The 10,000-nt window shown below is 42.8% G+C and overlaps 12 non-coding genes and 9 pseudogenes across 12 annotated transcripts in view; all 21 read left to right on the plus strand.

Moving 5' to 3' along the window:
• LOC132960443 (5S ribosomal RNA) overlaps nucleotides 1-116 on the plus strand; it is a 119-nt gene extending 3 nt beyond the window's left edge. Inside the window, exon 1 of the ribosomal RNA XR_009667374.1 lies at nucleotides 1-116. This exon is cut by the window's left edge and continues 3 nt beyond it. This is a non-coding gene — a ribosomal RNA (5S ribosomal RNA).
• A 122-nt stretch (nucleotides 117-238) lies between these two features.
• LOC132960597 (5S ribosomal RNA) lies at nucleotides 239-347 on the plus strand (annotated as a pseudogene).
• Nucleotides 348-469: 122 nt separating this feature from the next.
• On the plus strand, nucleotides 470-578 carry LOC132960510 (5S ribosomal RNA; annotated as a pseudogene).
• Nucleotides 579-697: 119 nt separating this feature from the next.
• Nucleotides 698-806, plus strand: LOC132960576 (5S ribosomal RNA; annotated as a pseudogene).
• Nucleotides 807-927: 121 nt separating this feature from the next.
• Nucleotides 928-1,046, plus strand: LOC132960610 (5S ribosomal RNA). Its single transcript, XR_009667402.1, has one exon. It is a non-coding gene; the product is annotated as a 5S ribosomal RNA (ribosomal RNA).
• Nucleotides 1,047-1,400: 354 nt separating this feature from the next.
• LOC132960404 (5S ribosomal RNA) lies at nucleotides 1,401-1,519 on the plus strand. Its single transcript, XR_009667340.1, has one exon. It is a non-coding gene; the product is annotated as a 5S ribosomal RNA (ribosomal RNA).
• Nucleotides 1,520-1,642: 123 nt separating this feature from the next.
• On the plus strand, nucleotides 1,643-1,761 carry LOC132960490 (5S ribosomal RNA; annotated as a pseudogene).
• A 121-nt stretch (nucleotides 1,762-1,882) lies between these two features.
• LOC132960376 (5S ribosomal RNA) lies at nucleotides 1,883-2,001 on the plus strand. The gene has a single exon (XR_009667313.1). It is a non-coding gene; the product is annotated as a 5S ribosomal RNA (ribosomal RNA).
• Nucleotides 2,002-2,123: 122 nt separating this feature from the next.
• Nucleotides 2,124-2,242, plus strand: LOC132960452 (5S ribosomal RNA; annotated as a pseudogene).
• Nucleotides 2,243-2,366: 124 nt separating this feature from the next.
• LOC132960423 (5S ribosomal RNA) lies at nucleotides 2,367-2,485 on the plus strand. Its single transcript, XR_009667358.1, has one exon. It is a non-coding gene; the product is annotated as a 5S ribosomal RNA (ribosomal RNA).
• A 121-nt stretch (nucleotides 2,486-2,606) lies between these two features.
• LOC132960616 (5S ribosomal RNA) lies at nucleotides 2,607-2,725 on the plus strand. Its single transcript, XR_009667408.1, has one exon. It is a non-coding gene; the product is annotated as a 5S ribosomal RNA (ribosomal RNA).
• A 121-nt stretch (nucleotides 2,726-2,846) lies between these two features.
• LOC132960364 (5S ribosomal RNA) lies at nucleotides 2,847-2,965 on the plus strand. The gene has a single exon (XR_009667301.1). It is a non-coding gene; the product is annotated as a 5S ribosomal RNA (ribosomal RNA).
• Nucleotides 2,966-3,087: 122 nt separating this feature from the next.
• LOC132960474 (5S ribosomal RNA) lies at nucleotides 3,088-3,196 on the plus strand (annotated as a pseudogene).
• Nucleotides 3,197-3,317: 121 nt separating this feature from the next.
• On the plus strand, nucleotides 3,318-3,426 carry LOC132960489 (5S ribosomal RNA; annotated as a pseudogene).
• Nucleotides 3,427-3,548: 122 nt separating this feature from the next.
• Nucleotides 3,549-3,667, plus strand: LOC132960613 (5S ribosomal RNA). The gene has a single exon (XR_009667405.1). It is a non-coding gene; the product is annotated as a 5S ribosomal RNA (ribosomal RNA).
• Nucleotides 3,668-3,789: 122 nt separating this feature from the next.
• On the plus strand, nucleotides 3,790-3,898 carry LOC132960492 (5S ribosomal RNA; annotated as a pseudogene).
• Nucleotides 3,899-4,019: 121 nt separating this feature from the next.
• On the plus strand, nucleotides 4,020-4,138 carry LOC132960331 (5S ribosomal RNA). The gene has a single exon (XR_009667270.1). It is a non-coding gene; the product is annotated as a 5S ribosomal RNA (ribosomal RNA).
• A 122-nt stretch (nucleotides 4,139-4,260) lies between these two features.
• LOC132960614 (5S ribosomal RNA) lies at nucleotides 4,261-4,379 on the plus strand. The gene has a single exon (XR_009667406.1). It is a non-coding gene; the product is annotated as a 5S ribosomal RNA (ribosomal RNA).
• Nucleotides 4,380-4,501: 122 nt separating this feature from the next.
• Nucleotides 4,502-4,620, plus strand: LOC132960338 (5S ribosomal RNA). The gene has a single exon (XR_009667277.1). It is a non-coding gene; the product is annotated as a 5S ribosomal RNA (ribosomal RNA).
• A 121-nt stretch (nucleotides 4,621-4,741) lies between these two features.
• LOC132960494 (5S ribosomal RNA) lies at nucleotides 4,742-4,850 on the plus strand (annotated as a pseudogene).
• A 121-nt stretch (nucleotides 4,851-4,971) lies between these two features.
• Nucleotides 4,972-5,090, plus strand: LOC132960332 (5S ribosomal RNA). The gene has a single exon (XR_009667271.1). It is a non-coding gene; the product is annotated as a 5S ribosomal RNA (ribosomal RNA).
• Nucleotides 5,091-10,000: the final 4,910 nt, after the last annotated feature.

The following is a 10,000-nucleotide window of genomic DNA, read 5'->3' on the forward strand; positions in this document are numbered from 1 at the left end:
TACGGCCATACCACCCTGAACACGCCTGATCTAGTCCGATCTCGGAAGCTAAGCAGGGTAGGACCTGGTTAGGACTTGGATGGGAGACCGCCTGGGAATACCAGGTGCTGTGAGTTTTTTCATTTTTTTGATCATATGTTTTTTTTTTATCATATAGAGACATATTCACATGTCCAAAAATTCAGCCAGAATCAAGGGCATGATATCTTTAAAAGGCCCCTTTCTGCACACAGTAATGCCTTACGTCCATACCACCCTGAACTCGTCCGATCTCAGAAGCAAAGCAGGGTCGGGCCTGGTTAATACTTGGATGGGAGACCGCCTAGGAATACCAGGTGCTGTAAGCTTTTTCATTTTTTTGATCATATGTTTTTTTTTTATCATATAGAGACATATTCACATGTCCAAAAATTCAGCCAGAATCAAGGGCATGACATCTTTAAAAGGCCCCTTTCTGCACACAATAATGGCTTACGGCCAAACCACCCTGAACTCGTCCGATCTTGGAAGCTAAGCAGGGTCGGGCCTGGTTAGTACTTGGATGGGAGACCGCCTGGGAATACCAGGTGCTGTAAGCTTTTTCATTTTTTTGATCATGTTTTTTTTTATCATATAGAGACATATTCACATGTCCAAAAATTCAGCCAGAATCAAGGGCATGATATCTTTAAAAGGCCCCTTTCTGCACACAATAATGCCTTACGTCCATACCACCCTGAACACGCCCGATCTCAGAAGCAAAGCAGGGTCGGGCCTGGTTAATACTTGGATGGGAGACCGCCTAGGAATACCAGGTGCTGTAAGCTTTTTCATTTTTTTGATCATATGTTTTTTTTTATCATAGAGAGACATATTCACATGTCCAAAAATTCAGCCAGAATCAAGGGCATGACATCTTTAAAAGGCCCCTGTCTGCACACAATAATGGCTTACGGCCATACCACCCTGAACACGCCTGATCTCGTCCGATCTCGGAAGCTAAGCAGGGTAGGGCCTGGTTAGTACTTGGATGGGAGACCGCCTGGGAATACCAGGTGCTGTAAGTTTTTTCATTTTTTTGATCATATGTTTTTTTTTTATCATATAGAGACATATTCACATGTCAAAAAATTCAGCCAGAATCAAGGGCATGACATCTTTAAAAGGCCCCTTTCTGCACACAATAATGGCTTAAGGACATACCACCCTGAACTTGTCTGATCTCGGAAGCTAAGCAGCATCTGGCCTGGTTAGTACTTGGATGGGAGACCGCCTGGGAATACCAGGTGCTGTAAGCTTTTTCATTTTTTTTGATCATATGTTCTTTTTTTATCATATAGAGACATATTCACATGTCCAAAAATTCAGCCAGAATCAAGGGCATGAGATCTTTAAAAGGCCCCTGTCTGCACACAATAACAGCTTACGGCCATACCACCCTGAACACGCCTGATCTCGTCCGATCTCTGAAGCTAAGCAGGTTCGGGCCAGGTTAGTACTTCGATGGCAGACCGCCTGGGAATACCAGGTGCTGTAAGCTTTTTCATTTTTTTTATCATATGTTTTTTTTTTTATCATATAGAGACATATTCACATGTCCAAAAATTCAGCCAGAATCAAGGGCATAACATCTTTAAAAGGCCCCTGTCTGCACACAATAATGGCTTACGGGAATACCACCCTTAACACGCCCGATCTCGTCCCATCTCGGAAGCTAAGCAGGGTCGGGCCTGGTTAATACTTGGATGGGAGACCGCCTGGGAATACCAGATGCTGTAAGCTTTTCTTATTTTTTTGATCATATGTTTTTTTTATCATAGAGAGACATATTCACATGTCCACAAATTCAGCCAGAATCAAGGGCATGACATCTTTAAAAGGCCCCTGTCTGCACACAATAATGGCTTACGGCCATAACACCCTGAACACGCCCGATCTCGTCCGATCTCGGAAGCTAAGCAGGGTCGGGCCTGGTTAGTACTTGGATGGGAGACCACCTTGGAATACCAGGTGCTGTAAGCGTTTTCATTTTTTTGATCATATGTTTTTTTTTTATCATATAGAGACATATTCACATGTCCAAAAATTCAGCCAGAATCAAGGGCATGACATCTTTAAAAGGCTCCTTTCTGCACACAATAACAGCTTACGGCCATACCACCCTTAACACGCCCGATCTCGTCCGATCTCGGAAACTAAGTAGGGTCGTGCCTGGTTAGTACTTGGATGGGAGACCGCCTGGGAATACCAGACGCTGTAAGCTTTTTCATTTTTTTGATCATATGTTTTTTTTTTTTATCATATAGAGACATATTCACATGTCCAAAAATTCAGCCAGAATCAAGGGCATAACATCTTTAAAAGGCCCCTGTCTGCACACAATAATGGCTTACGGCCATACCACCCTTAACACGCCCGATCTCGTCCCATCTCGGAAGCTAAGCAGGGTCGGGCCTGGTTAGTACTTGAATGGGAGACCGCCTGGGAATACCAGATGCTGTAAGCTTTTTTAATTTTTTTGATCATATGTTTTTTTTATCATAGAGAGACATATTCACATGTCCACAAATTCAGCCAGAATCAAGGGCATGACATCTTTAAGAGGCCCCTATCTGCACGCAATAATGGCTTACGGCCATACCACCCTGAACACGCCCGATCTCGTCTGATCTCGGAAGCTAAGCAGGGTCGGGCCTGGTTAGTACTTGGATGGGAGACCTCCTGGGAATACCAGGTGCTGTAAGCTTTTTCATTTTTTTTGATCATATGTTTTTTTTATCATATAGAGACATATTCACATGTCCAAAAATTCAGCCAGAATCAAGGGCATGACATCTTTAAAAGGCCCCTCTCTGCACACAATAATGTCTTACAGCCATACCACCCTGAACACGCCTGATCTCGTCCGATCTCGGAAGCTAAGCCGGGTAGGGCCTGGTTAGTACTTGGATGGGAGACCGCCTGGGAATACCAGGTGCTGTAAGTTTTTTCATTTTTTTGATCATATGTTTTTTTTTTATCATATAGAGACATATTCACATGTCCAAAAATTCAGCCAGAATCAAGGGCATGACATCTTTAAAAGGCGCCTTTCTGCATACAATAATGGCTTACGGCCAAACCACCCTGAACACGCCCGATCTCAGAAGCTAAGCAGGGTCGGGCCTGGTTAGTACTTGGATGGGAGACCGCCTGGGAATACCAGGTGCTGTAAGCTTTTTCATTTTTTTTGATCATATGTTTTTTTTATCATATAGAGACATATTCACATGTCCAAAAATTCAGCCAGAATCAAGGGCATGACATCTTTAAAAGGCCCCTGTCTGCACACAATAATGGCTTACGGCCATACAACCCTGAACACGCCCGATCTCGGAAGCTAAGCAAGGTCAGGCCTGGTTAGTACTTGGATGGGAGACCGCCTGGGAATACCAGGTGCTGTAAGCTTTTTCATTTTTTTGATCATATGTTTTTTTTTTTTCATATAGAGACATATTCACATGTCCAAAAATTCAGCCAGAATCAAGGGCATGACATCTTTAAAAGGCCCCTTTCTTCACACAATAATGACTTATGGCCATACCACCCTGAACACGCCCGATCTCGTCCGATCTCGGAAGCTAAGCAGGGTCGGGCCTGGTTAGTACTTGGATGGGAGACCGCCTGGGAATACCAGGTGCTGTAAGCTTTTTCATTTTTTTGATCATATGTTTTTTTTTTTTCATATAGAGACATATTCACATGTCCAAAAATTCAGCCAGAATCAAGGGCATGACATCTTTAAAAGGCCCCTGTCTGCACACAATAATGGCTTACGGCCATACCACCCTGAACACGCCCGATCTCGGAAGCTAAGCAAGGTCAGGCCTGGTTAGTACTTGGATGGGAGACCGCCTGGGAATACCAGGTGCTGTAAGCGTTTTCATTTTTTTGATCATATGTTTTTTTTTATCATATAGAGACATATTCACATGTCCAAAAATTCAGCCAGAATCAAGGGCATGACATCTTTAAAAGGCCCCTGTCTGCACACAATAATGGCTTATGGCCATACCACCCTGAACACTCCTGATCTCGTCCGATCTCGGAAGCTAAGCAGGGTAGGGCCTGTTTAGTACTTGGATGGGAGACCGCCTGGGAATACCAGGTGCTGTAAGCTTTTTCATTTTTTTGATCATATGTTTTTTTTTTATCATATAGAGACATATTCACATGTCCAAAAATTCAGCCAGAATCAAGGGCATGACATCTTTAAAAGGCCCCTTTCTTCACGCAATAATGACTTATGGCCATACCACCCTGAACACGCCCGATCTCGTCCGATCTCGGAAGCTAAGCAGGGTCGGGCCTGGTTAGTACTTGGATGGGAGACCGCCTGGGAATACCAGGTGCTATAAGCTTTTTCATTTTTTTGATCATATGTTTTTTTTTTTTCATATAGAGACATATTCACATGTCCAAAAATTCAGCCAGAATCAAGGGCATGACATCTTTAAAAGGCCCCTTTCTGCACACAATAATGGCTTATGGCCATACCACCCTGAACACGCCCGATCTCGTCCGATCTCGGAAGCTAAGCAGGGTCGGGCCTGGTTAGTGCTTGGATGGGAGACCGCCTGGGAAAACCAGGTGCTGTAAGCTTTTTCATTTTTTTGATGATATGTTTTTTTTTATCATATAGAGACATATTCACATGTCCAAAAATTCAGCCAGAATCAAGGGCATGACATCTTTAAAAGGCCCCTGTCTGCACACAATAATGGCTTACGGCCATACCACCCTGAACACGCCCGATCTCGGAAGCTAAGCAAGGTCAGGCCTGGTTAGTACTTGGATGGGAGACCGCCTGGGAATACCAGGTGCTGTAAGCGTTTTCATTTTTTTGATCATATGTTTTTTTTTATCATATAGAGACATATTCACATGTCCAAAAATTCAGCCAGAATCAAGGGCATGACATCTTTAAAAGGCCCCTGTCTGCACACAATAATGGCTTATGGCCATACCACCCTGAACACTCCTGATCTCGTCCGATCTCGGAAGCTAAGCAGGGTAGGGCCTGTTTAGTACTTGGATGGGAGACCGCCTGGGAATACCAGGTGCTGTAAGCTTTTTCATTTTTTTGATCATATGTTTTTTTTTTATCATATAGAGACATATTCACATGTCCAAAAATTCAGCCAGAATCAAGGGCATGACATCTTTAAAAGGCCCCTTTCTGCACACAATAACAGCTTACGGCCATACCACCCTGAACACGCCCCTTTTGCTGTCAGAGTTTGTGTGGTGCTGAAGGAGAGCTGACGTGTCAGTACTGAGCAGGACAGCTGGACTAATTTGTTTGTTTTTTGGATGCGTTTTGGATTTATTTAAATACCTCAGATTGTGAGTGAATGTCCCCCAGCAGTCACTGACTGTTAGGGGGATCGTTTTTCTTTTCATCTTTTTTTCCTGTTTTTTTTCCACAATTTTGTGAAGAATTTTTGTTTTTTTGTGAATGTTTGCTCGTATGTCGCGAGCAAACTCACACGGACGGATCACAAAGATGACAGGACCACGGACTGGAGAGATGGAAAAAGGAAAAGAGAACGGACAACAACGTGAACAAACAAACATGGCACTGAAACAAAGGAATGGATTAAACGACAACGAGAAGAACGACGGACAAAAAGGACGGATGAAAACGGCAAATGAAACAGGGAACGGAATGGATGACGGAGAGAGAGGAAGAGAGAGGAGCGGCGGGCTGATTGCTCCGCATGCAGAGAATGGGAGAGGTGGCGAGAGAGCAGAAAAAGAGGAAGCAAAAGTGTCTTTTGAGAGAAAACTAACACTAAACATTGAAATGGTGGGAGACAAAGTTCCTCTAAATCACGTCATGAGCAACATAAAAATGATCTGTGGGGGCCTGCTGGCGTGCAGAACCCTGGGACCTGAAAAACTGGAGGTGACGGTGAGCAACATTAAAGGAAAGGAAAGGCTGCTGGATGGATTTAAAATCGGAGAGACCAGAGTCGTGGCGAGAGAACTAAATAATGATGAGCTGGTGGTGTCTTTTTTAAACCTGCCAGCGTATATCACAGATGAAGAAATAGTTTGGAAGCTGACGGGATGGGGAGTGAAACCGACATCACCAATAAAACGCAGAATGTGGCCTGGAACAATGATAGCTGACGGAACGAGGTTTGTCCGGGTCAGATTTAATGACCAGGTACAGTCACTCCCTTACTCCACAAAGTTTAACACTGTGATGGGGAACGAATACTTTAGAGTAATACATGATAGACAACAAAAAGTGTGCAGGATGTGCATCCAGCCGGGACACATCCTGAGAGAGTGTCCAGAATTTATGTGCCACAACTGTGGGGTGCAGGGACACTTTGCGCGAGAGTGCAGCGCGAACAGCACAAAATGCACAAACTGTAAAAAAAGAGAAAATGAATGTGAGTGTGTGAACGGAGAGGAAAGCAAGAACGAGGTGGAGGATGTGTACGAGGATGAAGACGAGGCGGAGGAGGTGTACGAGGAGGAGGCGGAGGAGAAGGAGGTGATCGGAGCAAGCAGGAAGGAGATCAGAGAAGACGAGAACAGTGACGGAGAAATGGAGCAGAGCGGAGAGAGCGGAGGAGAACGGGCGTCAGAGTGCGAGCTGGAGACGCCGGAGCTGGCTGGAGAGGGAGGACAGCAGAAGCAGCGAAAAACGAGCGAGAGAGGGAAAAAAGGAGACGGAAGGGACGTGGCAGAAGACCCGGGGGTAAGCATGAGCACAGAGGGGAGGGAGATGCCTGAGAGTGGTGTTGGACAGGCGGGAGGGAGAAAAATCACGCTAAATAATACGGGTAAAAGCACCAGTCCCAATGAAACGGACAGCGAAATGGATGTGAGTGAACTGGCGAGTGCGCAAAAAAGACTAAGTCTTGGACAACGAAAAAAGTTGGTGAAAAAATTGAAATGTAAGGACAAATAATGACTGACAATAACCCCTGTAAATCCGTTTTTTTTGTTTTTATTTTTATGATAATGGCCTTTAATTTATTTTCGATAAACGTGAATGGACTAAGGAACAAAGAAAAAAGACATGCGATTCTTTCCTTGCAGAATGACGTTTTGTGCCTGCAGGAGACCAGGTGGGATGATTCCCTGGTGGAAGACATAAAAAAAGACTTTGTGGGCCATATTTTCTGCTCCAATGGCACGTCGAGGGCGAGAGGAGTGGCGGTTTTAGTCAAAACGGGTCGGGTAACAGGGGTAAATTTGGTTTATGGAGACAAAGAAGGAAGAATAATAGTAATAGACTGTGTGTATGAAACGAAAAATATAAGAATCATAAATATATATGCACCGAATGGAGAAAAAGAAAGGAAAACATTCTTCATTGCAATAAGCAAATGGTGGGAAAGGAATTGTATAATAATCGGTGACTTTAATGTGGCGATGACACCCACCGATGTGTCAAAAAATAATGTGTTTAAGGGGGATGTGAGCAGGGGGACACTTAAAGATATAATGATAACGAAACAATGCATTGATATTTGGAGATTGCTACATCCATGGGAGAGGGTGTTCTCCAGGAGACAAATTGTACTGAATAGATTAAAACAATCTAGAATAGATTATGCTTTGGTGACATGCGAGGTAGTGAGGTGGATTAAAGAAGTTGAATATAAAACTAATATGTGGAGCGATCACGCTGGAATAGAAATCACGTTTAGAAAAGAAACGAATGTACGTAAAGGAGGGATATGGTGCTTTAATGCAAGCTTGCTGGATGATGGAATGTTTGTGAAAAGTATGGAAAGATTGTTGAATGATGTGGGATATGAGTGGAATGAGAGTGAAGATATGAATGTGTGGTGGGATAGTGTAAAAGTCAGAATTAAAAAAAAGTGTATCAATTATAGTAAAGAGAAAAAGTGGAGAGAAAATAGAAAGGAAGAGAATTTGAGAAAACAACTAAGTGAGGAAATAGCATCGCTTGACAGTGTAGATAATGTAGATGTCGAAAAATACATACATTTAAAAGAACAGTTGGGAGTGATTGAACTTAAAAAGAGTAGGGGTGCAGCCATTAGGAGTAAAATACAATATATGTATGAGGGGGAGAGGAGTACAGCCTTTTTTTTAGGTCTGGAAAAACAAAAACAAAAAAGAACAGAAATAAACGAATTATTAAATGAAGCAGGTAAAAGTGTGACAGATAAGAAGGGAATTTTAGAAATAGTAAAGGGCTATTATGAAAGCCTTTTTTCGAGACAGGAGTGTGATAGCGTGAGTGTGAACAGAGCTTTGGGTGCCTTAAAGAAAAAACTAAGCGAGGACGATAAAATGTGGTGTGATTGTGAGTTTACAGAGGGAGAAATCAGAAGTGCTTTAGAGGGGTTAAACAAAAACAAAAGTCCTGGGAGCGATGGCCTAACTGCGGAATTCTACCAAGCTTTCAAAGAGCAGCTGGTGCCCTTGGTGAACAAATTGAGTAAATATATGGAAAAAGTGAAACATATACCAAAAAGTTTAGGGGAAGGGGTGGTTACTATTTTTTACAAAAACAAGGGGGACAATAAAAATCTGGACAACTACAGACCAATCAGCCTACTCAACACAGACTACAAAATCATAGCGAAAACAATAGCCAATAGAATCAGGGAGGTAATAGGAACAATCATAGAACAAACACAATCATACAGTATACCAAACAGAGACATAGCAGACTCAATCATTTCAATAAAACAGACGGTCAGGGATATGGAAGGGGAGGGGGGAATATGGCTAGGGATTGATTTAAATAAAGCTTTTGACAGAGTAGATCACGGGTTCATGGGGAAGGTGTTAGAGAAGTTTGGATTCGGGGAGAGAATGAGAGAATGGATAAATATGTTGTATACAGGAGCGGAAAGCAAGATAAAATGTAACGGGGAACTAACTGATTCTTTTAAAATATCAAGGTCAGTGAGACAAGGATGTCCGATGTCAGCGCTGTTGTACAGCTTGGTAGCAGAGCCGCTGGCAGCACTGATATCGGAAGACGTAAACATAAAAGGTATAGGTAAGGAAAACGTAAAAATAATACAGTATGCAGATGACGTGAATATAATGGTAAAAGGAGAGGAGGATATAGAATTGATATTAAAACATGTACAAACTTATGAAAGAGCATCTGGGGCAAAAGTAAATGAAAATAAGTCAGAAATTATGTTACTAGGTAAGGAATCCAATCTAGTTAATAAGTGGGGATTTAAAACGGTGTGTGAGAGAAGAAAAGTGTTGGGAGTGAATATGGGGAAAAATGAGAATGAATGTGATGATGTAACATGGAAAGAGGTGGTGGGTAAAATTAAAAAAACATTGAATTTGTGGAAAGCGAGGGGTCTATTGTTGAGAGGAAGGGTAGCCGTAACAAATGCTCTCGTGTTGTCCAAAGTGAATCATGCGCTGAGTACTTGTACGCTTCCGGACTGGGCCTTTAAGGTGATTTCAAAGACCATTAGGGACTTTATTTGGAAAAACAAAGCAGCGAGTATAGCTCACAAAACAATAATAGGGGCTAAAGATCAGGGGGGGCTAGCTTTGATTGATTTACTTACAAAAAAAGTAGCACTAAGAGTCAAATTGATAGGCAAATTTATGGACCAGAACCGGAACGTAGTTTGGAAAAACCACTTCAAACAATATCTGTGCAGTTTTGGACTCTACAACGAGGACAACCTGTACCAGATCAATAACCCGGATTCATTTAAACACTTGCCACGGTTTTTCCAGGAAGTACTCAGTGCGTGGTATCAGGTTTCATCCTGGACTGTACCAGAGTGCGGAACGAGAGGGTCAGTGCTACGACTGCCCTTCCTCTCGAGCCCGTATTTTAAAAATGGGGAGAGGGTAATTAAGTGTGAAGCTATGTCGAAAGCGGGATATATTAGAATAAGGGATTTACTGAACTGTGGGGGGGATTTTGATTTACAAATGGTGGTGAGGGGTTTAAAAAATAAAGGGTGTGTGTGCAGAAAGGATGTGATTGAGAGAGTGT

This window comes from Labrus mixtus, unplaced genomic scaffold (assembly GCF_963584025.1).
Source record: "Labrus mixtus unplaced genomic scaffold, fLabMix1.1 SCAFFOLD_105, whole genome shotgun sequence".
Taxonomy (NCBI): domain Eukaryota; kingdom Metazoa; phylum Chordata; class Actinopteri; order Labriformes; family Labridae; genus Labrus; species Labrus mixtus.